This window comes from Aptenodytes patagonicus, chromosome 11, assembly GCF_965638725.1.
Source record: "Aptenodytes patagonicus chromosome 11, bAptPat1.pri.cur, whole genome shotgun sequence".
In the NCBI taxonomy this organism is placed as follows: Eukaryota; Metazoa; Chordata; class Aves; order Sphenisciformes; family Spheniscidae; genus Aptenodytes; species Aptenodytes patagonicus.
Window position 1 is genome coordinate 1,578,325 of NC_134959.1, and position 22,103 is coordinate 1,600,427.

Consider the following 22,103-nt stretch of genomic DNA (forward strand, 5'->3'; position numbering starts at 1 on the left):
GGATAAATGCATCTAACATTCATTATAATTTAGGCTTTTGGAAGTGAAGTTAGTTTTAAATTGAAACGTTGGATTCTGCACAACAGGAACATTGTGCGAGTGACCCGAATACATATAGCCGGTCAGGTTTTGCCCATGATCTGTGCATTGGGCATCTTCTGCTGAAGTATTTGCTGTACTTCATAAGCAATTTGATAACTCCGTAGGACTGCAGTTCCCCATCGGGGGATCCTTCAGTGCCCCAGGACTCACTTGCCTTGGAAAAAACCCATGAGGTAGCTGTATGTCTTTATCTCCTTTGCTCTTTTGAAAGAAAAATGTCAGAAAACTTTCATTTGTTTCCCTTTTGTTTGTCTGGAAAGGTTTCCCTGCTGCAGCATCTCTTTTCTTTGGGTCAGGACCGTGCGCCCTTACGCGTTCCTTTGGGTTTTTTGGTTTTATTTTGGCCTGCTCCTTTTCACTGTGGGTCCTAAGACTTTCCTTAGCTCAGCTGGTAGCAGCTCTACCCTGGATGCAGCTGTGTTGCTCATCTGGACATCTTCAATTTTTCATCAGGGAGTGAAAGTTTCTCAAAACAAACGAGGCCCTCCCAGGGTTGCCAGTCTCCGCCGCCGTATATCTGTCCCGGTTAGCCTCAGGGTCTCTCCTGGATGGTTCTTTAAAGACCGTCCTGGTGGAAGGCAGGTGTCCAAATCCAGCTACATCAGAGAAGCGGTTTGTAAGGTGACAGGCGGCAATAAAGTATAAAATTGAACTGTGTGTCACGAGCTCTACATAGGCCAGTGCTGTTGACTGCTAAGTTGTGAAAAGATTATAGGAAACTAAATCTGTTGCTGTTTAAAGAAGCGTTGCACTCTGGAGCATGGTACGAGGGAGCTGGGCCTTGAAGCTGTGGAGGCGGAATTTGGGAGAATAAGAATAGATTAAAACAAGGTTTAAAAAGTAGTGGTTGGCTGCCCTGAAGGAGCTCCATGGTAAAGGCGTCGGTGTGAGAGGTTTTGGAAGAAGAACACGGGAAGCAGAGTGTAATTAGGAGGAGGACGACGACCAGTAGGTGAAGGTCCTAAGTTAAGGTGGTCTGTGTGACTTGGGGAATCTTTAGCACTTTGTAAGGGGCAACTGTAAACGAAGAAGCAAATAAAAGTGGTAGTTAGTTTTGCTGAAAAGAACACATTTTGTACTTTGTAGTTCCCCACTTGTAACTTTATATCTGTGAGGTTTTGAGTATAAAATTGGTTTTTAGAACTTCTCCTTTTAGAAGAAAAGGTTATTTGGAAAAAATTCAAATTTTCCATTGTCAGCTGGAGCAGGGGTTGGTCGTTGTGTCCCTCGGTGTGGTTTACAGAGTCTAGAGATCAGACGGGACGCGGGATTTTGAGTGGGGAATTTGGCAGCGAGCAGTATGTGGAGTTGGCAATTAACCCTTTAACCTGTTTGTGCAGACCAGAACAACTTCAGTTGGACTGGGGAAGGCCCAGTGCCTGTGCTTCAGGTTACTGCTGCTTGCCTGACACAGCCGAGCTTTAGCAGTTGTAGTCTGCAGTACGTCATCAGCTTATTTCTTTTTGCAAAGTTCCTTTATTGAGCTGCTTCTCTGTGGAAGCGTAGCAGAAGCTCAGGTATTGCTATTACACATCTAATGCACGTTTTGAAGAAATTCTGCATTTTTGCGTAGAGCATATGTTGACTTTTCCCATATTTACAGGTCCCTTACAGGTAGAAGTAAGAACCTGCTAATGCTGAGCAGATATCAGGAGGTGTTTTGGTTCATCACGGATGTAAAAAATCTGGGATAAGAGTGTGTTTTACATGTGGCTCTGTCCAAGCTCTCTGGTCTTCCACACTGCAAGCCCTCAAACATGCTTATTTGTAGTTCAGGCTCGCCCTTGCTCATATGACTTGTACGGGCTCCTACCGAGCTGTGCTGTCCGAAACTTGTCCCCTCTGCAGTTGGGGAGCAGGCCAGATCACCTGAAAAACGACAGTGACCTTTGTGGAGATCTCATCTGGAACAGACTAGTTTGCTCTGGCTGGGAGAGAAATTTATTTCTGAGCAAACGTGCTCGTCGGGTGTGCAGGCAGAGCTGGGTGACTCATGGGTTTAGCTGCAGCCCTGACGCTTGTCAGGCAAGTCGGGTTTCTGCCCGCGCTGATGTGACAGTCACCTGAGACTGCTCACACCGTGCAGCTGAGTGTTCCGCTGTCGTGAGAAGTGGTGAAGGGTTCAGGTACTGGGTTTTGGACTCGGAATCGTCCGCCAACCCTTTTATGTACCAGTTCGGTCACCCAGTTAATGAATGTAATTCCCCTTTGCCTTGGATGCTGAGAGCTCCTGCTGGTTCCTGCCCGGCGTCGGAAATTTCACTTTGGGAATTTGTAGCTGGAAAAATATCCTTGAAAGGTGCAGCAAGAGCTGTTTAAAAAAATAAAGAAAAAGTTAGAGGTTTGTAATAGATTAACTGCTATTCAGAGCGAGGATCCAATGGTATGCTTAAGAAGAAAGCGCTTGTGTCACGGGTAATTCCACATAAGTTGTTCAAGAAAGTGAATTACCGGCACAGGGTGCAGGTAGCACGCCGTGGGCAGTTCACTCTTTCCCTGCGTAGTCTGTCGGTTCATGAGTTGCTCACAGTTGGGGGTGGTGACATACCTTTTTTTTGTAAATAAAATGACTGTAAAACCACACAGATGGTTACAGAAACCTTGAGACAAGTAAAATTTTTTTTTTTCCTCTATTATCAGAAAATTATGGAACTTGGTTGATGCTCTGCGAGGCTTTCCACCATTTCTTTTATTCTTCTGCTTGGGCAGACTCATTATCGGAAAGTTTATTTCTGGAGTAGGCAAGGTTTTGTATTTAGTAGCCTTCATGTACTCAAATATAGCATGCTTGTTGTGAATAAAGTTAAATTGTGTGTTTTAATTTTCTAATGAACTAATTCCTGTGTTTTTCAGATTATACAGCGTTTTTGGGACACACCTCTGTTGGATTTTAATATACGTCCTGCTAACAACAGCTTTCAACTATGGAATCGGTAAATATTTACCTTGCTTCTGTCCAAATTTTCTGTTTTATTACCTAACAAGTGCTTGTGTCCATGTCGATGTGTTTGTGGGTTTTTTGTAATTTTTTTTTCATTTTCTGAAATTTGAAGGTAAAAATTGCAAACTTCTATGGAATAACTTAAAGGTACTAACCAAGAATATCTTCGGAAATGTCTTTAGTTCTGAGATGCCCTTTCACTTTCATATCATTTCAAACGTAGCAAGTTTTTCCCTGACTTCAGTGAAAGCAGAAGTTAACTTTCCTGTGGGGGCAGTTCCAGCACTGGTTTGTCCAGCAGACTGCCTAGCTTGTTGGTGCTGTTGACTGCCGAGTATTAAATATCCTCCTACCTCTAGTATACCACGGTCCTCTTTCTTTCTTTTCACTTTCAAATGTCTTTTTTAAAAAAAAAAACAAAAGTCTATTAAGAATTGCCAGTTTCACAATGTTATGTCTCCTTGTGATTAGTTATAATTGAAACAGATGGCACCTATGTTTCATTTTGGGCAGAGAAACCTCCCAATATGCTGAGACTACAGTTTGATTCAGTGTTAGGATTCAACTTTTTGGTAGCATTAGCAGATGTAGAAATAACAGGCTATCCTAGAGTGGAACTGGGGGGGGGGAAGAGATTTTTGCATTTTGAGAGAGGATGGGAGAGGTCAGTGCTATCCTCTGGAAAGCAAATGGTACAGATGTAGCTGGTAGGAAGGAGTTTGTTCTTGCTGTGGTTTTTTTTTTCCTGCGGTACTGGCAGTTTGGTGTGTTGCGAGCTGAATAAAAGCTGTTGTTCACTGCTCTCCGCGAGCTCAGCTTTGCAGTGTGTGTCATGGCAGCGTTACGGAGGGGAAGCTCGGCGGTGCAGAGTTGAAGGTCATCCCCAGCGTGCCCAGAAACACTACGGAGAAGGCTCTCAATGGATAACCTACAGTGTGTTGCTTCTGCCGTGGGGCTTTGGGTACTTGGCTGACCTCTTGGTTTATGCTGCAATGGGATGATTTGTGTTGAAATTGTTGCTACGATAAAGGCCATTATTGAAGGAGAGTTACTCTGTGTAGAAATACAGGTCTGCTCTACCAGGTGGCTTTGCGAGCTGGTAGGTTTCTTTTGTCCTGGGTTTTGAGGGGGAAAAAAAAAATACCTTTGTATTTAGTTTGTTCATAATAATTCCAATTTAGTTTGTCTGTAATAATTCCAAGGTATTCAGATGAAGACAAGACGTTATTTCCGTTTCCCTTGGCGAATATTAATAGCAGTAGAAGCCTTTCACGGTGAAACAAAACAGGCTAGGCATCAGTAACTCTCCCCTGCTGCAGCTAGGTAATTAAAGTGTATGAAGTGTGAGACCTTTTGCTGTAGTATGCAGTAGCTCTTTCCTTAATGGGTGCTCTGCAGTCCCCTGAAAAACTGAGCTGAATCCTAACATCAATTGTAAACCAGGTTGTTTACTGCCTGTTATATTTCATAGTTCGGTACGAAGATTTTTCTTCCGAATTTTGAAGTCAATGGTGGTTTGCTTTTTCTGAATGCAAACCGTACTTTTAACATGGTAGTATTAATTGCAGTACCTTTCACTTAAACGAAAACTTACTAAACATTCTAACGTATTTGCATAGTATACTTGCCCGCTGGGCAAAATGACTTGCTTCCTGACAGATTATAGAGCATTATGGCAGATTGCACCTCTCCAGGGCCTTTTGTCTGCATCACCTGCCTTTTGGCCACTAATATCTTCTAGGATTATTACTGAGAGCTTAAATTATGTGCTACATCGCTATGGTAGCTGCCCTTTAGAGAAGTTTGCCACACAGGCCTTTCTCCATCTTTAGCCCTTTTCTCTCTGGATGTTTTGTACTTTGTTTATATAAAGCCATGCTATGTCGATTATGGGTCTAGCTGAAACCGTGAATGGAAAAACTTGACAGATGAAGGTTGAGGCTGTATGATGTGACAAAACATTCACGCTGTGTAGAAAGAAATAATTACTATGAAATTGGATGTTTATCTGACTTCTGAAACAAAAAAAAAGAAAGAAGAGTGATTGTGCTTTGTGTGTTTTGTGAGCCCTGGGAGATGATAGTTAAGTGACCTTTTCCAGTAAAATAAGTTTTTATCTGCTGCTCTGCAAAGACAGACTATTGCATTACTTAAAATTCCTATTTGTCTGGGGTCTAATAGCTCTGTTCCTGGGCCACTGCAGTATGGAGATGTTGGGGAGAAGAGAACAGGGGGAGAAGATCAGAATCTTCCAGTGTTGGCTGAAAAGAATTACCCAAATCTGGCACGTTCTGAAACTGTAGAGGTGAATTCATAGGCTTTGTGCTGGTGGGGAGGCTATGGCATACACGGTCACTGCAGTTTATCACGCAGGTATCCGCCAGTGCACTGATGTGCAGTTTATGCCATCCTCCGAGTAGCCCAAGGATTGAACTGAATTAATGTCTGGCCCAAGCTTGAGTAAAAATCTCTCGTCCTAAAAGGCAGTCATTCTAAAAGCGGGTCCTTGTCATCTGTGTTAACTCCTTGTGCTGTGCCAGGGTAAAACCCTGGGGTGCCTTGGTACTCGTGTGCCAAACGAACAGGGTGATGATGTGCCACCTTCTGTCTCGTCTGAAGGGAAGGTGGTGCATCGTGAAAGTGCTCAGCTTTTGTCACCCGTCCGTTCGTGACCATGAGAATGAGGTTGCCCTTGCTGTAAACCTGTGACTGAAAATCCACTGGGGCACAAAACTGGCTGGTTTGGCTTTTTTCTCCCCCCTCAAGCAACTTGTGCGTACCAGCATATAACTTGCTGTAAAGGATGCTGCCTCGATTCCCCATTGAAAGAGACTGAGGAGCTTGATCTTCAGGACCAGGCGTACCTTTGTAGTAAGATCCTGCTGTGTTGGCTCTATTCTGATGATGTGTTCCACATTTCATAGCTTGGCTAATGGAAATAAAGCTGTGGTGCTGGAAAGGGACTTGGAGGGTGTCCCGTGTGCTGTTCCCTTCGGCTGCAAACCTGATGCAGGGTGTTTCTGTCCCTGGGAGGTGGTTTGCTCCCGTCACATGTGCCAGTGCCACTGTTTGTGATGGTGCGCTGTTAACCTGATCACCAAGATATTCTGCATTTAAATAAAATATAAATATTTAGAGGTTTGTATAGATTGCTTGTGGCATGATCTGCTGACCCAGAAGTAGTTGCGTTGGCGCGGCTGGAGGACCAGAAATGCTGTGGTACGTTGTGGGGGGGGGAGCAGAGGGCCTGTTCCACTGCAGGAAGTGTTGTGAAAGCCTGAGATTTCTCCATTTCGGAAGGTGGCTCCTTTATTGCGAAACGCAGGAGTTGCTACAAACACTGCTACCCTCAGTTCTCTAAAACAGACTTCGGGGTTTTTTTGTCTTTTGGTCGTCCCCCTCCGCCCCCCCCCCCCCCCCCCCCCCCCCCCAGCTTTCTGTAGTAATAGCAGCAGAGGTCCTATCTAAATGGGTAGAGAAAAAGGGAGTTCAGTCAATTGTGTGAGGTGCCGGCTTCACGTAGCCTGAATGGCTGCAACGCGGCAGCACTCACGCCGCAATGAGTAGGACAGGTATCTTCTCGCTAAACCGTTTTGAACGGTTTGCTCGAAACAAGCCAGGTTCATCAGGGTAGCTACTTTTTACTTGTTGACGGCAAGAAACGGCTGCATCGCACCGGGCTCGTTCTGGGGTTCGGTGACTCGATGGGTTTGCAGCGCCGGAGCCGACAGCTGGCGTGATTCGCGCTTTCCCAACATCTTCATTAGGGAAGCAGAGGGGTCAAGGCTTTCTCCGAGCAGCAGAGAGATTGCAGAGGCTTTTGATGGTGGTTTTGGCACTGGTATTTTACGGAGTTCATAGTGAATATGTAGGTGTAAGATTAAAAGAATGAATAAGGTAGCACTGCTAAACAGAAATGCTTTTCAGAGCTGCAGATGTGCCTTGTTCTGACCTCCTGAGAAGGATACGGTTGTAAAGCTGAGGCCCGTACTGGAAAAGCAATTACAGCGCGTGCTTCCAGGATTGAATTGTCCTCAAAGTCAGATGCTGCAGTAATGTAGCGTTGTTTAGGTGGAATGTGACTTTACTTTAACTGCTTGTTATTTTTCTATTAGTGTTCTTAAATGTGTTCATATACAGTTTTCAATTTTTACTGCTTTGGGGGAAATAGAGCTTAGTATTCCACAAGGAAGATATTTCTTTGCATAGAAGCGTTCTTCTGAGCTTCCAGGCTTTTTTCCACGTTTCGATTCTTATCGCTTCCAAATTATAGGGGTTAGAAGGTAACATAACGGAAGCGCAGCAAATATTTTTTTCTTCAGCGTGTCGGTCACAGCCGAGCTGAGCAGTGAGGCTTCCCGTGTGGCTCTGGGGTGTGGTGTGGAAGCGTTGGCCTTTGGGGCAAGAAGCCGGTGTGTTATGAAGCAGGGCCTGGAGAGGGGAAGCCATGTGCAAGTGGAATTAAGCCTCATGTAACAGTAAAGAATTGGAGCTGTGTGGCTTGTGGGTTTGACTGACTTCTGCTGTGGTCCTCACCCCCCCCCTGAAACGGTGGAGCCCTTTCTCTTAGGAAAATTCAGGTTTTGGAAGTGCCTTAAAGCAGCTGGGTGGCTCTTGCGGTGCAGGTTTGCCTGCAGTGTTTCAAGTGAGGCAGTTTGGGTTTGTGCTGGTGCGTGGCTCGGCCTGGGAAGGGCTGCGGCCAGGGTGGACGGGAGATGGGTTGCTGGAGAGCATTTCTTACCCAGTGCTCTTCTCTGGCACGGCGCTCGTACACTGTCGTACCTGCGTGAACGTGAGGTGGGTTTCCATGGCTGTTAGGAGCGGTAAGCTTTTCTGTTTGTCCATTTTGTATATAATCTACATTTAATTTTTTAAAGCCACATCTTCACCGTAAGCAGAGGTTAAACAGAGGTGGCTTTATTGTGAGCCTAGATCACTTCATCGGTCAAAGGGGCTTCACTTTTTGGACACAAAACACCTCTGACACCTGCAGAAAAGATCTTTCAAATCCTTCCTTCTACCCCAATGAAAAAGCTGGATTCTCAGATGTAATCTCAGCGTAAGCATTTGATTTGAGTGTTTGAATTGCTGCTTTTACAGTTCTCTGTATTTTATCAGAATTTGTTAAATTGCCAATGTTACTCACATGCCACTTTTGGCAGATGCCACCTACATGCCCTCAATATGAAACCTACCTTTCAGGAGAAGTGTAGGTAGGGAAGCTCCTTCCTTGCACATCAGATGTTAGAGAGTGGAGCACTTACATTAATTCGCTTTCATTAACCTTTCCACTGCTAATAAGCTAACCTGGCCCACGTGCACAATACAGCAGCTTTAATGAACAGATCTGGGCTGAGCAGAAACTTTGAAACATGTCTTGCTGGACTGATTTCTTTGGGTGTAATTCAGATCTGCGTGTTCACCATGACACAGAAGGAAGTTCTTGGTAAGAGCGATCCACAACCAAATATAACACTTGTCCTCCTTCCTCTCATGTCCTGTTTAGAACTAGACAAAACCATGGCAGTAATTACCTAAAAAGAAGGAAAATAATTGGTTGGTTCCTCCCACCCCCGACTCCACTTGTTTTTGAATAATTTTATTCTCTGAAGGGGCTACATTATGACCACAAAAATCCTAATTTAAAAAAAAAAAAAAAAAAATTACTTTTGACTTAGGATTTTGTAGATTTGTACTAATGTACTCTATACTTAATAAATCACAGTTGCATTTAGGAACAAGTTCATTAAAACAAGCTTGTAATGTAGACGGTGCACAGGATCATCATTTCCAGTAGCTGGCAGAGTCTGTTATTTCATGGGAAGACTCCTATGAGATGTACAGCCCGGGTGACACATGGAGGCACGGGTTTGGGAAGGGAATCTGTAGGTTATTTGGTGCGTAAGCGGCCAGTTACTGCTTCCATCGTTGTGCAACGGCGTTCCTGGGTGCGAACTCTCCTGAAAGTAAAAGTGCTTTCAGGCAGGTTCTGGTGTGTCACATTGCAGGAGGCTTCTGCACGCAGAAACGCTCACTGAAGAAGTGAGGTGCGGTGTTTGGAGTGATGGTTTTATTTATTTCTGAGTGTTTTGTGTAGCACCAAAGTGTGTTCTTGAAAGGGAATGAAGTTACGGTCTCCGCCCTGAGGAGGTGGCACTCTGGATGCGAGATGACAAGCTTTGGAGTGAAATGGCAGGATTACACAAAATATGGCTGAAATCGCTTGTTTTCAGAAGATACCCATCATGCTATGATTAAGTGCAGATGATGCATTTGGCAGCAAGAGGTGTGCAATCTGTTCCTACCCTAAGGAGCTTGCAGACCAAAGGCCTGCTGATAAGACCAGACTCACTGTTGTACTTCTTGAATGAATAATAGTTGAGGATGTTCTTGTTCCCTTATCTTCTGCTCTTTTAAATAATGGCGTAGATAATTGTGAGCCTGGTGATTTTGACACTCAAATCCCTGAGTTCTTTAAGGGGGGAAGTGGTTTTTGGTGTTTGGGGGGATGCATTCCTGTTGCATGAATACCGAGGGAGATGCATCAGTGACTGGGGCATCTTTAGTGGAGCTGCAGGTGGGACAGTCGGTGTCCGACAGGGACAAGTCAGCTGCCTGACACCCCCCAAGTGGGAGTCGTTGCTTGGTGGTGTAAAGTGGCAGGAAAAACCCGGGTGTGAATTTTATGGAAACCTTGCATGGAAGATGGTTTGGCTGAACCACCGAAGTCTGGCAGCCTGTTTCTTTAATACCTACATGTAAAAGGGGGAAATTGTTGATATTGGAAGCAAATGCGAAATTGATGGATATGCTTTATTGATACTCTTTGGAAGGGGACTTCTGACAAAACCAGGAAATGCTTCTGAAAAGTAAGTCTTAAATGTCGAGTGTGAAGATGGAGACTACGCGTTATCATTATTTCTGTTCCCTTGGTTAAATTCTTGGCAGAGCTTTAATTTTAGAAGAACAAGACAACAAGGGCTGAGACTTGCAGGCTCAATCTAATTCATTACTGGCTTAATTAGATGCTTGAGAACTCAGGTATTCTGACAGTTTTTGCAACGCCACGTTATGCCTGTTTTATAGTAGTTTGCTGGACTTATCCAGCAGAAATTCAAAGATAGCTTCATCGAAATGTATTTAACAAGTTAATATTGTAATTAGTGTTGTGATCTTGGATTCAGACTGGAGAGGCGAATTGTTTCCAGTTGCTGGAGGTGTACAGGAGCTGGGAGGAGGGATTTCCTGGGTGTTTTGCAGAAACTTGCACCTTCTTGTGGACGCGCGGGCGAGGGGGTGCAGGCTGTCATCAGTGCTCACCGTGGCAGAGGCAGGGGCTCCGAGGGGCTTGAGTTCCCGGAACCTCTCTCTGTGCCTGGGCATTTTGGGAAGCTGGCACGCCTGGCTTTTCCGTCTTCAGAAGTGGCTTTGGTTTGGTAGACAAATACTGAAAGCTCTGCTTTCACTCGGAACTGTTTAATCCGCATTGCCTGCCTTCACCACTGCCCAGGCTCACCTGGGGTGCGGGCAGATGGCTGCTGGCCACCGCGCCGGGGCATTTTGGGAGGTGACAGCCCTTCCTTCGGTGAGGGCCGTGGCAGAACGCGGCACTGAGTAAAGCAGATTTCTGAAGCACTGTGGGACTGGCTAAAACTCTCCGCTTCCCCCCGAAAGCGGTGGTCTCAGCTGTAATGTTTTTAACTCTTGAATTTGGAACAGACTTAGAAGCTCACCTTTGGGGGTGGTAGCTTGTTAAGTTGTCAATACTATTGCCTGTAACCATCTGTTCCTACCACTAAGTAGCTGCAAAAATCAGTAATTCATTCTTTATTTTTTTTGAGGAGCTTGGGTGTAAATCTTCTCCCTTGTTATTTTTATGGGTTCCCTCGTTATAAAAGACAAACATCTCCACAGCACTGGAAAGGCAGAATGACACTCTTTCTTTAATCTTTCATCTAAATTTATTTGAAATTTAATTTCAAATAGTTACCAATGTTAGAGGTTACTTTGGAGCACAATAGCTATTTCTGGTGAAGTCAGCGCCTGGGTCTCCCCTATCAAAGAGCAGTGTGCTTGTGTTACTTCACCTTTCTGGGTTAACCACTCCAAAGAGGAAAGGAGATGGTAGGCACGTATACAATTTATTTTAGGAAATCGCCGCTGTAAATGGATGTTGTGTTTGCTTTTGCAAGTAAAACTTGTCACGTGTTCTTGTTTTTTATTTATTTATTTTTGTCCAAGTGAATTAATAACCCAAGTGGGCTGGCTTTGGTAGTTCTGGTGTTAAGTCGTCATTGGTAATTAGGGTCACAGAGGGAGAGGTGGTCTGGAGGCAGCTCTGGTGGTTGTCGTGTAGGAGTCACGGGAGCATTGAAACAGCGTCGACTGTAGGACAGACAGACAGACTACTGCATATTGTACCCTGAGTTATCCAGGGCTGGGATTTCTCTTCTAGGTTTAAGTTGCAGAATCAAAATGGATTGGCATCAAATAGTGCTGTTAGTGTTTTGGGACATGAGATTGGTGCCAGTTACTGGGGTTGTCTTCAGTGCTGTCACGTGGGGGGTAGTGATGACGCTTTTTTAATGCAGAAGGACTTTGCAGCCTGAGGACGGGTGCTCTTCAGAGTTTTTACTCCCTTCCTGCATCACTGGAGTTCAGTTTTCAAAAATGTTTATTTTGGTGGTTGTCTAAACTACAGAGTGTATGCCTGAGGGTTCTGTCGAGACGATGTCCAGTTTTCCCAGCTTCGTCCTCCCTGCACGCTCACCACTGATGGCAGAAGTTGGGTTTTGTCTGATCTAAAAGAACAACTGTTGGATTTTGATGGAGTTTGTGTGGTGTGTGTGTCTGGACTCATCCTATGATACAATAATGTAAAAATGCAGTATTATCGTGCAATAATATACAAGCAGCAATGACCGGACCGGCTCTGCTCTTGGGTCAGGCGCACGCTACTGCCTTTTGTATCTACACGGGCTTTGCTGGAAACACCCGGGCGCTGTGCATGGCTGGGGAAGGCTGGGAGCAGCGCTCGGGTGAGGATGGGGCCTGAGCCTCACTGTCACGGCAGGCTTGTGTGTGTGACGGGGAACAGCCCTGATACGAGGAAGCTCTTGGAGGACTTAGTCCTGGCTGTAATTAGTATTTTGGAGGATTTGCAGGATAGGAGTGGTCTCTAAGGATTGACAAAGAAGCCCAGAACGGTGCATCTGTTGTTCCTGGCGGCTGTCATAGAGAAGGACCTGGCATGCTGCTATCAATTCCTTGTGTACCCTTAGAAAATTTTAATCCTTGCAGGCTTCAGTGGTTTTTAGGAAAAGTCGTTGGTCTAAAAGTTGTAATGCGTCTTGCAGGGAGGCTCGGACTCTATGGGGCAGAGCTCAGGTGTTTTTAAGAGTACGTGATCTGTGACCTTCCTTGGCTTCAGATGGTAACATTTAACCTTAATTCTCAATTTCCCGGCAGTCTTGACACTCAGTTTGTTTCCAAGTTTGGTAGAAGGCAGGATGGCAGTGTGAGGACTGGATGTGTTTGCGTGCACTTTGGCACCTCGAGCTTCCCCCCAAGGCTGACTCGCAGTCTGGCGTAGCTGAGCTCGAGCAGTCGGCCAAACGCCAACAGCGAACTAACACGGGGAAAATACTTGGAGGAGCTGGTCAGTTTGATGGATGTGGGTAGGTATGGCAGGAGGAGTTCTTTGGTTTTGGTCATTTTTGTCCTTTTATATAATTTTTCAGCTGTTTAAACTAACAGTGTAAGGATTAAAAGGTCAGTGTTGAATAGCTCTGGTTATTCTCTGCTGGATCTAGAGTTATTGCTGGTGTCATATAAGAAAGATACTTCCTTTTTATGTTACACAGTCAGAAGAAAATTATTTTGTTGTTGTCAGTAGTTTTTACCTCATTCTTGCAGTCTTGCTAATATCCTGTATTTGTTTTTTGCAGGAAGCCTTTCAATGTTTTCTTAATTGGAATTAAATGTTGTAATAGAAATGCACATTTTGGTTGAAAATGATGTAGGAAATAAATATTCACAGAAATTTATTTTAAGTGAGTAGAAAAACATTCATTGGAGAGCTTTGCTTTGGAACTTCAACTTCTGAGAGGTTTAATGAAAGCTTTCTTTGCTCTTGGGGAATAATAAAGGAATAAACCAACTCTACTGCTCCTGAATTATCTTGAGCAACTAACCTCAGAGACTGATACTAAGTCTATTTGTTAGTATGTTGTAAATTATGTTGTTTAACATAATGATACAGATTTAATTCTATACGAAAGTTATATGGAGTCAAAATCAAATGACAACAGGTAGTAAATAATTTGACAAAATAAAAACATGAAAACAAATTACAAAAAAAGAATCCTGTATTCTTTTCCTGTCAACAGTTAGGACTGCATCTGGACATAGCAGCTGGTCAGTCCTGAATTCTTCTTTCCTCTAGTTTTTAATGATGCTTTTACAACAGTCTGAAAGGAGGTCTCTGTCTAAATGAACTGGTAGCGGGGACGTAGCAGTTCCTCTGGGCTTTGCATTCAGCGAGGTATCGCACAGCTAAATTCGCCTTTCTTTCTCCCTGCAGTTTCTTGGTTATTTAGTGCTTTAATGTAAGGAGTACCTGAATATGAATGATATACTTGAAGGTTTGGCTAAATATATAGACGCTTTCCTCATTCCCTTGACCTCAATCTTGCTGAAGGTAGGAAAGCTTTTAAAATACAGACAGCACTGGGTGTACATATGCAGCTGTACGTGTACATGTGTGTGTATTTTTAAATGTCCCCTATTTCAAGGTCATACGCAAAGTGCAGATTAGATTTGCTGTAGCAAGATATCTGTTATTGGGGCTTATTCCCGCGGTCTGAAAGGAGTGTGGGATGGGGACCAAAGGAGAGGTTTTCATCCGAGTCCCGCGTGGTGCTTTGTACCTGCCTGGGTGAGAAGAATGTGGATTGACAGTCTCTCTTCCCACAGTAGTCTTCAGAGCTGCTTAATCTATTTTTTTCATACTTGCGAAACAGCACCAAGCTTTGAGACACTCCTGTGTAAGCTTAGGCGATGATGAGCAAGAGGATTAATTAGATCTTCAAGACAGATAACTAGAGCAATGAGTTGTGCATAATAGTAGCTTGGAATTCCACTGACGTGTTTGCAAAGCGCTGTGCAACATGCATGCCTTGGCTGAAGCATAATTATTTCTCAGCGTTGCATGCCCAAATGCCTCTGGGCACTGTAGCAAAATTTAGTAAGCAAATTATGTGAACAAAAAAGCTCAACTTTGATGGTTTTGCACACACCAAAATAGTTGTCAGTGACGCGATTAACTGCTGGTTTGATCACCTATTGGTGGTGTCTTCCTGGTACGACAAGCTGACAGTCTGAAATTTGGATTCCTCCAAGATACTGCTGTAGACTTAGACTTACGGGTTTGTAATGCTAAATTAAGAAAAAAAAATTGGATTCAAATTAGATTGCAAGTATATGGATTTTCTGTATTCTTACCATACAAATTGTATACTTTTGACCAGGGATGCAGGCAAGTCCTAGCTTCTTTCAGAATACTGCGCTGCCAGTAATACTCCTGCCCCAGGAGAAGTTGGTGGCTTTAAGGTTGGGTGTCACTAAAGTGAATGCTGCTTTTTTTTTTTTTTTTTAGGGAAACTTCAGCTTAAAAAAAAAAATTGTTCCCCGTGCAGAGCTTTCCTTCGCTCACAGAAATAGTTTCTATATTCATATTCAATTTACAGTAGCTCAGAGGAATGAAGAAAATACTGGACTTTTTTTTTTTTCTTCTTCGGTGTAGTCCTTATTAAATTTCTTTGGAACAACTCTTGGATATAAACAGGGAGGACAGAGTGTACTGGGCAAAGTAGTGAGACATTTTTTGTTAAAACCGTAAGTGTTCATGGCTTTAACATTTGAAGGTAAAAAACCAGTGAAGTCCATCAGATACCTTAGAGTAGTTCTAGTTTCCACTTACACTTTTCCAGTTCCTCTTCCGCTGTGATTCTTTGTAGCTTTACCTCTTGATACAGATTTAGGGTTTTGGGTTTTTTTCATTGTTGAAAAACCTTGCATTTCTGATGATGACAGTAAAGAGCTGTGCTCTGTAGCTTAGGAGAAAGTTTGGTCGTAATTCAAGACATGGTCCTGGAGAGGCTTCAATTAAACGGTGTTGAAAGAGGGCTGTATTTTACAGTTTTGCAAAGTTGGAGTTTTTTTCCCCTGTTAAAAGCTTGGGGATCCCTGGGAAAGGAGGTTGATCCTGGCTTTTTCTGCTGGGTGAGTAGGAATTTAAAACTTCACCCCCCTGCTTTGACCTAGTTATGAAACCCTTGCCTGTAAAACTATTAATTTGTGGACTCTAAGCCATTTTAGTATTAGAATTGCAGAGTAGTGTATGCTTTTCTGAAGAGCCACCTTGAGTTTAGACATTAAAGGATGGTGATAAATCTGATAAACTTAGTAGAATATATATTGCAGTGTGCTATAAACCCTCTTCATTACTCTGGAATTAATCAATGACTTTGACTTCTTTTTTCCCCTGCTCAGCCATACTTTCACAAGGTATAATTAAAAAAAAAAAAAAAAAGCTATAGTTTTCCTTTTTGTTCAACTCTGCTGTTGTTGAACTATGTGTGGTTTGGACTTCAGCCCTCCAGAATGTTGGCAGAAGTTCTTGTCTGGAAAGAAATGGTAATTCTTTTGGGGTTGAAAAATGGGGAAGGAAAGATCTCTGTAGCAGAGATGATTTAAAGCAGAATAAGGCAATATGCATATATATCTCTCTCTCTTTCAACGTACACTAAGGTTTGTGTGATTTGATACAGAATGTTCCTTTTTTTTTTTTTGTCAGGTTTGCTTATTTTTAGTTTATTGTAGCGAATCCTATTTTTAAACTTTTTATATGAAGTTTAATGCACTAGCTAAAATTGCAGCAATTGAAGTCACTGAAATTAGCTGAATTCAAATGTAATATTTTAAAGTGATACAAAAGTGACCTTAAACTGTCTTTTTAATATGAACTGCTTTTCTTTTGCCTTCTGAGTGCAGAGCAGAAGACTACACCCATCCCTCTCAAGCTGCTTGTGTCCTCTCGTGGGGTCATAGTCTTAAGCCAGGCTATTCTCAGGTGAAGTCTTTGCTGTGGAAATACCGATTAGAGGAGGAGGAGAGGGCACAGTCCGGCCTGGCTGCCTTGGCCGTGTCGTGTGTGGGTGGCGGGGAGCAGCTCTTCCGAAATAGGGAAACCTTATCGGGTTCGTATGTTTGAGCTCTGAACTGTTGTCAGCTCACTGTATCTCTGGTCCTGGGGCATTAATGCATACCTCTTAACTTCATGTTCATTTATGGGAAATAATTGAACAGCCGGGTATGTGGTGATACTCATCCTGTCTAGCTTACAGCCACAGTACCTGCCAGGCCAGGCCAGGCTCTGCTCTCAGGGATGTTGTGTTGTGTTTGCAGGCTGGCGAGCGCGTTGGTGGTCTCTTAGTGCCAGCCTGAAAAATGCCACGAAGGTGCAAATAGCGTTGTGCGGCAACACGAGATGTTCTGTGGCACTGCTCTAGGTGGCTATGCTGGTACTTCTGCTTTTGTTTCAAAAACAAGCAAGCTTACGGAAATACATATGTGTGTATGTGTACAAACTGAAAGGGGAAATGTCCGCTGCTTTCAGCTGGGAGAGTTGTTATCTTCTCTTTTTCCTGGACCCCTTAAGAATACTTCTCTAACAGCAGCGCTGATGCTTTTGTACTGGCAAGATTATTGCCTTGGCGATACTGGAGATGAGAATAAATTCATAAACCTTTCAGGCTGGGCTTCCCCTCCTTCCCGGGCAGAAACACGGACAGCAGCTTTCCCAGCTACTCATCTCAACAGAATTAAGTTCTTGTGGAAATCTCTATTCAAATGTAGGATCAAGCTCAGAGTTACTCTTAGTCTAACAATGTTAACTCTTACGTAGTTTATTTTTATTCTTTTATTCAGCTTCATTTTGCTGTGCAGGTGATGTAACTGCTCTGGCTGGAGGGACGGCTGTGTCACTGTGTATGTATGGTGCTCGTGGCCAAGCCAGCATGCCTGGCTGCTCCCTGCTCCTGGGAAGCAGCAGAGCTGGAGCTCGGCTCCTCTGGGCTGCGGTGCGGGAGGCAAGGCCAAGGCACCTGAGTCCGGGGGCTTTCCCGGGGCCCACGTGTGAAGCTCGGCTTGGATTTGCAGGAGAAGGGTCTTAGCTGGGATTCCTTTTTAAATGGTGCACAGTAAGGACTTGCACCCTTTGAAGAAAGCAGATGTGAAACCGATGTGAAGCATGAGACGAGTGGACTTCTGCATCACGCTCAAAATTAAAAAATGGGAAAACTCAGTACTTGATTTCGCTGTAGGGGTATAATGCTAATAACTCCATTTTAGCGCTGTTTTAACAATTTCTCTGACAAGTTGGAGACAGATGTCACCATGGGTTTATGTTTAGTAGTCCCCTTTGTACCTTTATGATTTTAGATGGCTGATGAAGCAACGTAGTATTGAAGTACTTGAACAAAGAATGTATCTGCAAGTGGCTAGTGGTCATTCTGGCAGATACTTAAGACCAAAGCTGCTATTGTTTTTCTCTTAGTTAAACAACAGTCGAGCTCATGCTGTGGCTTTTTTCTTTTCAATTGCAGTATAATGTTAGCTTTTATATATCCCCCGGGCCCACACCCGGGTGTGTGGTGGGCCAGCACACAGATGCATTGTTCGGGGTCCTGCATTCCAGGGAGATCAAATGCTCCGTGCACCACATCAGCTGCACATCTGCAACTGCTAAATCCTCCACAGTCCTTCCGGATCCAGGTGCCATGCAATTACTAGGTTAAAGGCATCAAGAGCTGCTGCTTCTAGGTCCTTTCTGTTTAATTCTGCCTGCTTTGATTCACTACAGCTGGTGAAACAGTTAGACTTGGTTCAGGCATGTGTGGAAGAGAGCTCATTTCATGCTTGGAATTGTAATTATGTTCTTTTCTTTCAAGCTGCCAGCAGTAAAAGATGTCTTCCAGTGTGTATTATCTAAATAAGCTGTAGTGTTTAAATGTTTTCTTATTTCATTTTAAGAATGTGGCAAAATAAATTGTGCTTAGTCTTCTAGTTTTTGTTCTGGAGCAATTAATTCCCCATAGCGCTCTCCCGCGATCCAGGCACGCTTGTTGTCTCTGTGAAGCTGCTATGTTACGCTGCTTTTAAATAGCTGTGCGAAGGAGAGTGTTGTGTAAGTGTAATGGCACTGCCCTGACTTGCCCAGTTGGCACTGGAGTCTCCTCTTGTGCACTCTGACTGCAGTCGGTATCTGGTGTCTACAATCTATTCCATCCCAGTAATCTTTTATGCTTTTTATAATGCTAGCTTCTTGCTTTTAGTGAATTTTAATCTGTTTAATGTATGTGAGCAAGAGACAGAGTACAGTGCAAACATTAGTTCTCTCTTTAAAATAGCCTGTCCTGCATCTGAGTTTTCCCACGATGAAAGGATCTGTTTCAGTGTGCCAGTTCACAGCGGGCACTGCAGTGATGCTCCAAGTTTACCTCTGGAGGCTGCAGGTGTGAGATTTCGGGCATGTAGCTTTCCATGTTGCACTCTTGGTGCTATCAGCTGGATTTGGGGAGGAAAGAGCCTGACGAACACAGCTGGCTTTAACTCATGCTCGTGGGTGTATCTGCAGCTTGGATCCGAGTACCCTTGTAGTTGGCACCTATTACCTCTCTCTTCTCAACTTTATTTTTCATGTAGTGCCAGCTGTACAGGTCAGATCCTTCCCTTCCCTTGGCAGATAAATACTGTTCCTTGAGAGCCCATCTTTCAGTGGATCTTTGGGAGGAATATATTGTCTCAAAGATGGTCCACGGAAGACAGCCCCACTTCTCTTCCCCTGATGGCTGAGAGTCCTGTTGACCTGGAGTGGTAGCTGACATTTAACATGCAGGATAGTTCTCCAGCGGGGAATTTGAAGGCTGCTGTGGGGCACTGCCTTGGCTTATGGATGTGCCGTCTTGCCTTAGGTAGGGAACGTGCTTCTCTGCGTATCATCCCAGCACACAGTTCTTCCTCGAATGGACCTGCTCTTCTGGAGTGGTCCCTACATGTGCTGTGACCCAGGCGAGTTTCTTTGGAGCTGAGTGTGTGCTCTGGACCTGGGCTTTTGTCTTCCTTACAAAGATAAACATGTTTTTTATATGCAGCAGCTGCAGCTTTTCTCTGATTTTTTGGGTGTCTGGAGTCAGCACTCTGATCTGCTTTCCCTCGTCTCTGGAGTCTGTCTGCTCATCTTGTGGTCTCGAGATGAGAGTGCCTGATAGCCATTTCAGTGTCTTTGTGATTGACTGGAAGTCACAGTGGATAAATCTTTCATGATTGGAAACCACTTAAGCCACGAGGTGGCTGATGATCACTGGTTATTAGTGGAGAGGTTCTACCAAACAATCAGAGAAAATTGAGTGGCAGAGCATATAATTTATGACTTCATCCCAGCACTGTGGGGGCAAGTCAGTGAGAATTGAAACAGTGAAAGAATTATATTTGACAGATATTTTAAAGAATGACTCCAGTTAGTGTCATTTATTGCTGGAATGTGTGGACAGAGCCCGAGTCAAAGCCCTCTTAGGGGCAGTGCCAAAACCAGATATGAAAGAGTGTGCAAGAAAATGAAAACGCAGTATGTGGCCAAAGGCTTGAATTTTCCGACAATGGGCAAAAAGAATGTTCTAAGGGGGTTTTTCAAGCATTTTCCTTTGATAATAAAGTTTACGGATCCTACGTAGTGTTTGTTGAAACCCCTGCCTGAAAGGGATTTGTTGGAGCTTGTAAATTGAGCAGTACCTCTACTGCATTAAAAACATTATCAACACACAGTGAAAAGCAGTTAGAGAAACTTCTGGAACATGCTGGAAATTAATTTTCTTGCATTTAATGAGTGCTTGCAAAAAATGCCCATAAAATTATCTCTAGGATGATCTTAATTTTTGCCTAGCAGTGATATACGGCATAGGAGAAGTCTCAGTCTGTTGCGCTTTGCTGGAATATGTATTAAAAATACCTGGGCAAAAGCCTCACTGCTGCTCAGCGCAGCTGTATCTTCTTCCACATCCATGTGGCGGATAACTGCCGTTAACTCCAAAGGGGGAAAAATTCTAGAAAAACATTCTTTCTTCAGCTGTTTTGTAGTGGTAATGCCTCTGAAAGTATTAATCTCTCTTGTCACAATTTGGCACTCGCTCTAGTTCCCAACAGGGGTTTCTCAGCTAATCCCCGCCTGGAAGATTTTTGCCTTACGTTACATTAATTTCTCATCCCCACCACGGCCCGACATCGTTTGAGGGTTTGTATTCAGCTGAAAGTGCATCGCAGGCCTTCCTATCCAACTTTGGGTTAAAACACCGGGACAGTTTAAGTACCCGTAAGTGTTCCTGGAGCACTCGCGTGTGCCGCTCACCTCTTCCCTGCCAGCCGTCCCCAAGGCTCTGTGCAGTGGGCTGTGTCAGTGTTATTCCCTCGTGGCCCTGGAGAAATTATTGGAGAAATTTGGTATTGGATGCAAGATTTCCTTAACGTGAGTAGCTTGCTCTGAGAGGAAAGTGGCGGATATTCTCACTTTAGCCTATGAATGACAGCTACTGAATCAAACATCGGCCTTTCTGCTGGAATTGTCCCCAAACGCTACCATGCTTGAAAGCCCGTCTACAACTTGTTGGAGCCAGATAAGCCCGTGTTTGGTGTGCCGTTGGAAACAGAGGCAGCTGCCATCGGCATCGCTGTTCAGCGAAGGCAGCCGGTGACGGAGGGATGGCCAGATGCAGGGAGGCGTGAAGCTGTGGCAGCAGGACTCATTCCTTCACTCACCTTGCGCATCCGAATGGCGTTGGGCGAGGACATCACTGCTTCCCATGCAGGCAAACTTGTTCTTGGCATCACAGCTGACCCGTGTGGATACCTCAGTGTTAGACCTAAACCAGCAGTGCTGTGACCAGCAGTCTACTCCGGAGATGTGTTTGGGTTTGGTAGGTTTGCCCCCATGTACATGAAAAATTGGTGTCGTCATGTGTTGGTGAGGATTGTCTCAAAGTAGTGTCCCACTTCCCTCTGTGTAACTGCACAAAAACTTTGAGAAAAAGGAAGAATCCCAAATTTTAACCTTTTAAATTGTAGCATTTCTCCTGTTGCTTACCTTTTTGACCAACACATTAGTCCATTCTGGGACTACAAGGATGTGAAGCCATAGGCCTGGATTAGGGCTCTGCGTACTGCAAACTGCAAATGCATCTCGATGTGGACTCAGTCTATGGGAAAGAGTCTGCTGGTTTTATTCTCAGGTTTTGTAACTTAAATCCTCAGGGGCTAAAGTTTGTGCCAAGTCTCTGCTACAGACCGAAGGGAAGGAGGGGGGAGAAGCCCTTTAGCTAATGAAACATTTTTGATTGGCTTTTTTTGGGTTTAGATTTGTAAAAACAGTTCAAAACAAAGTTTTCAAAAGCAGTTATCTTTGTAGGCTAAGCCTGGAAAGTTTAAAACAAAGAGACCCAGCTTTGCTTGATTTGTGCTTGATTTTTTTCTTTTTTTTTTTCTATTGCGATGGAAGTGAAGCTGCTGGCGATGCAGCTCGAGAGGCTTGTGCTCCCCTGCAGGCTTCATTGCTTTGGCCCTGCCTACCTGGCTGTGAGCTCTGCCTTGTGTCAAAAGTACTAAACCTCAGTCTTGAATTCAGACGTAGTCTGCTTCTTGTCTTTGCAAAAGTAATCCTGAAATTGCCTGCCTCAGCCCTGCCATGCCTAGGTGAAGATTCTGCCTGGCTTTGGAGAATGTCTGTGGTGTCTAAAGAGAAGCCTTGAGAAAGGGAGCTGGCAGTCACACGCTGTAGAGGGGGGAGTGTGTAAACTTAGTCTAAAGATAATTTATGGTTTCTAAAGCTGCTGCTGAGTAAAACTTTCCAAGGCTGGCTTCTGACCTAGCTATCATCAGTGCTAAAACTGAGAACAGTCATCTTAAAGTAGCATTTTTAGTTGTGTTGAGGGGAAGGAGGAAAATAGGCTAC

At 44.1% G+C, this 22,103-nt stretch overlaps 1 protein-coding gene across 4 annotated transcripts in view; it reads left to right on the plus strand.

Moving 5' to 3' along the window:
• The window catches only part of ANKRD11 (ankyrin repeat domain containing 11), a 160,878-nt gene that overhangs the window by 23,678 nt on the left and 115,097 nt on the right, over positions 1–22,103 (plus strand). For all 4 annotated transcript variants that reach the window (XM_076348900.1, XM_076348897.1, XM_076348898.1 and 1 more), the window contains exon 2: positions 2,956–3,035. The gene's annotated coding sequence lies outside the window, so the exon portion shown is untranslated. The remainder of the gene's footprint in view (positions 1–2,955; positions 3,036–22,103) is intronic.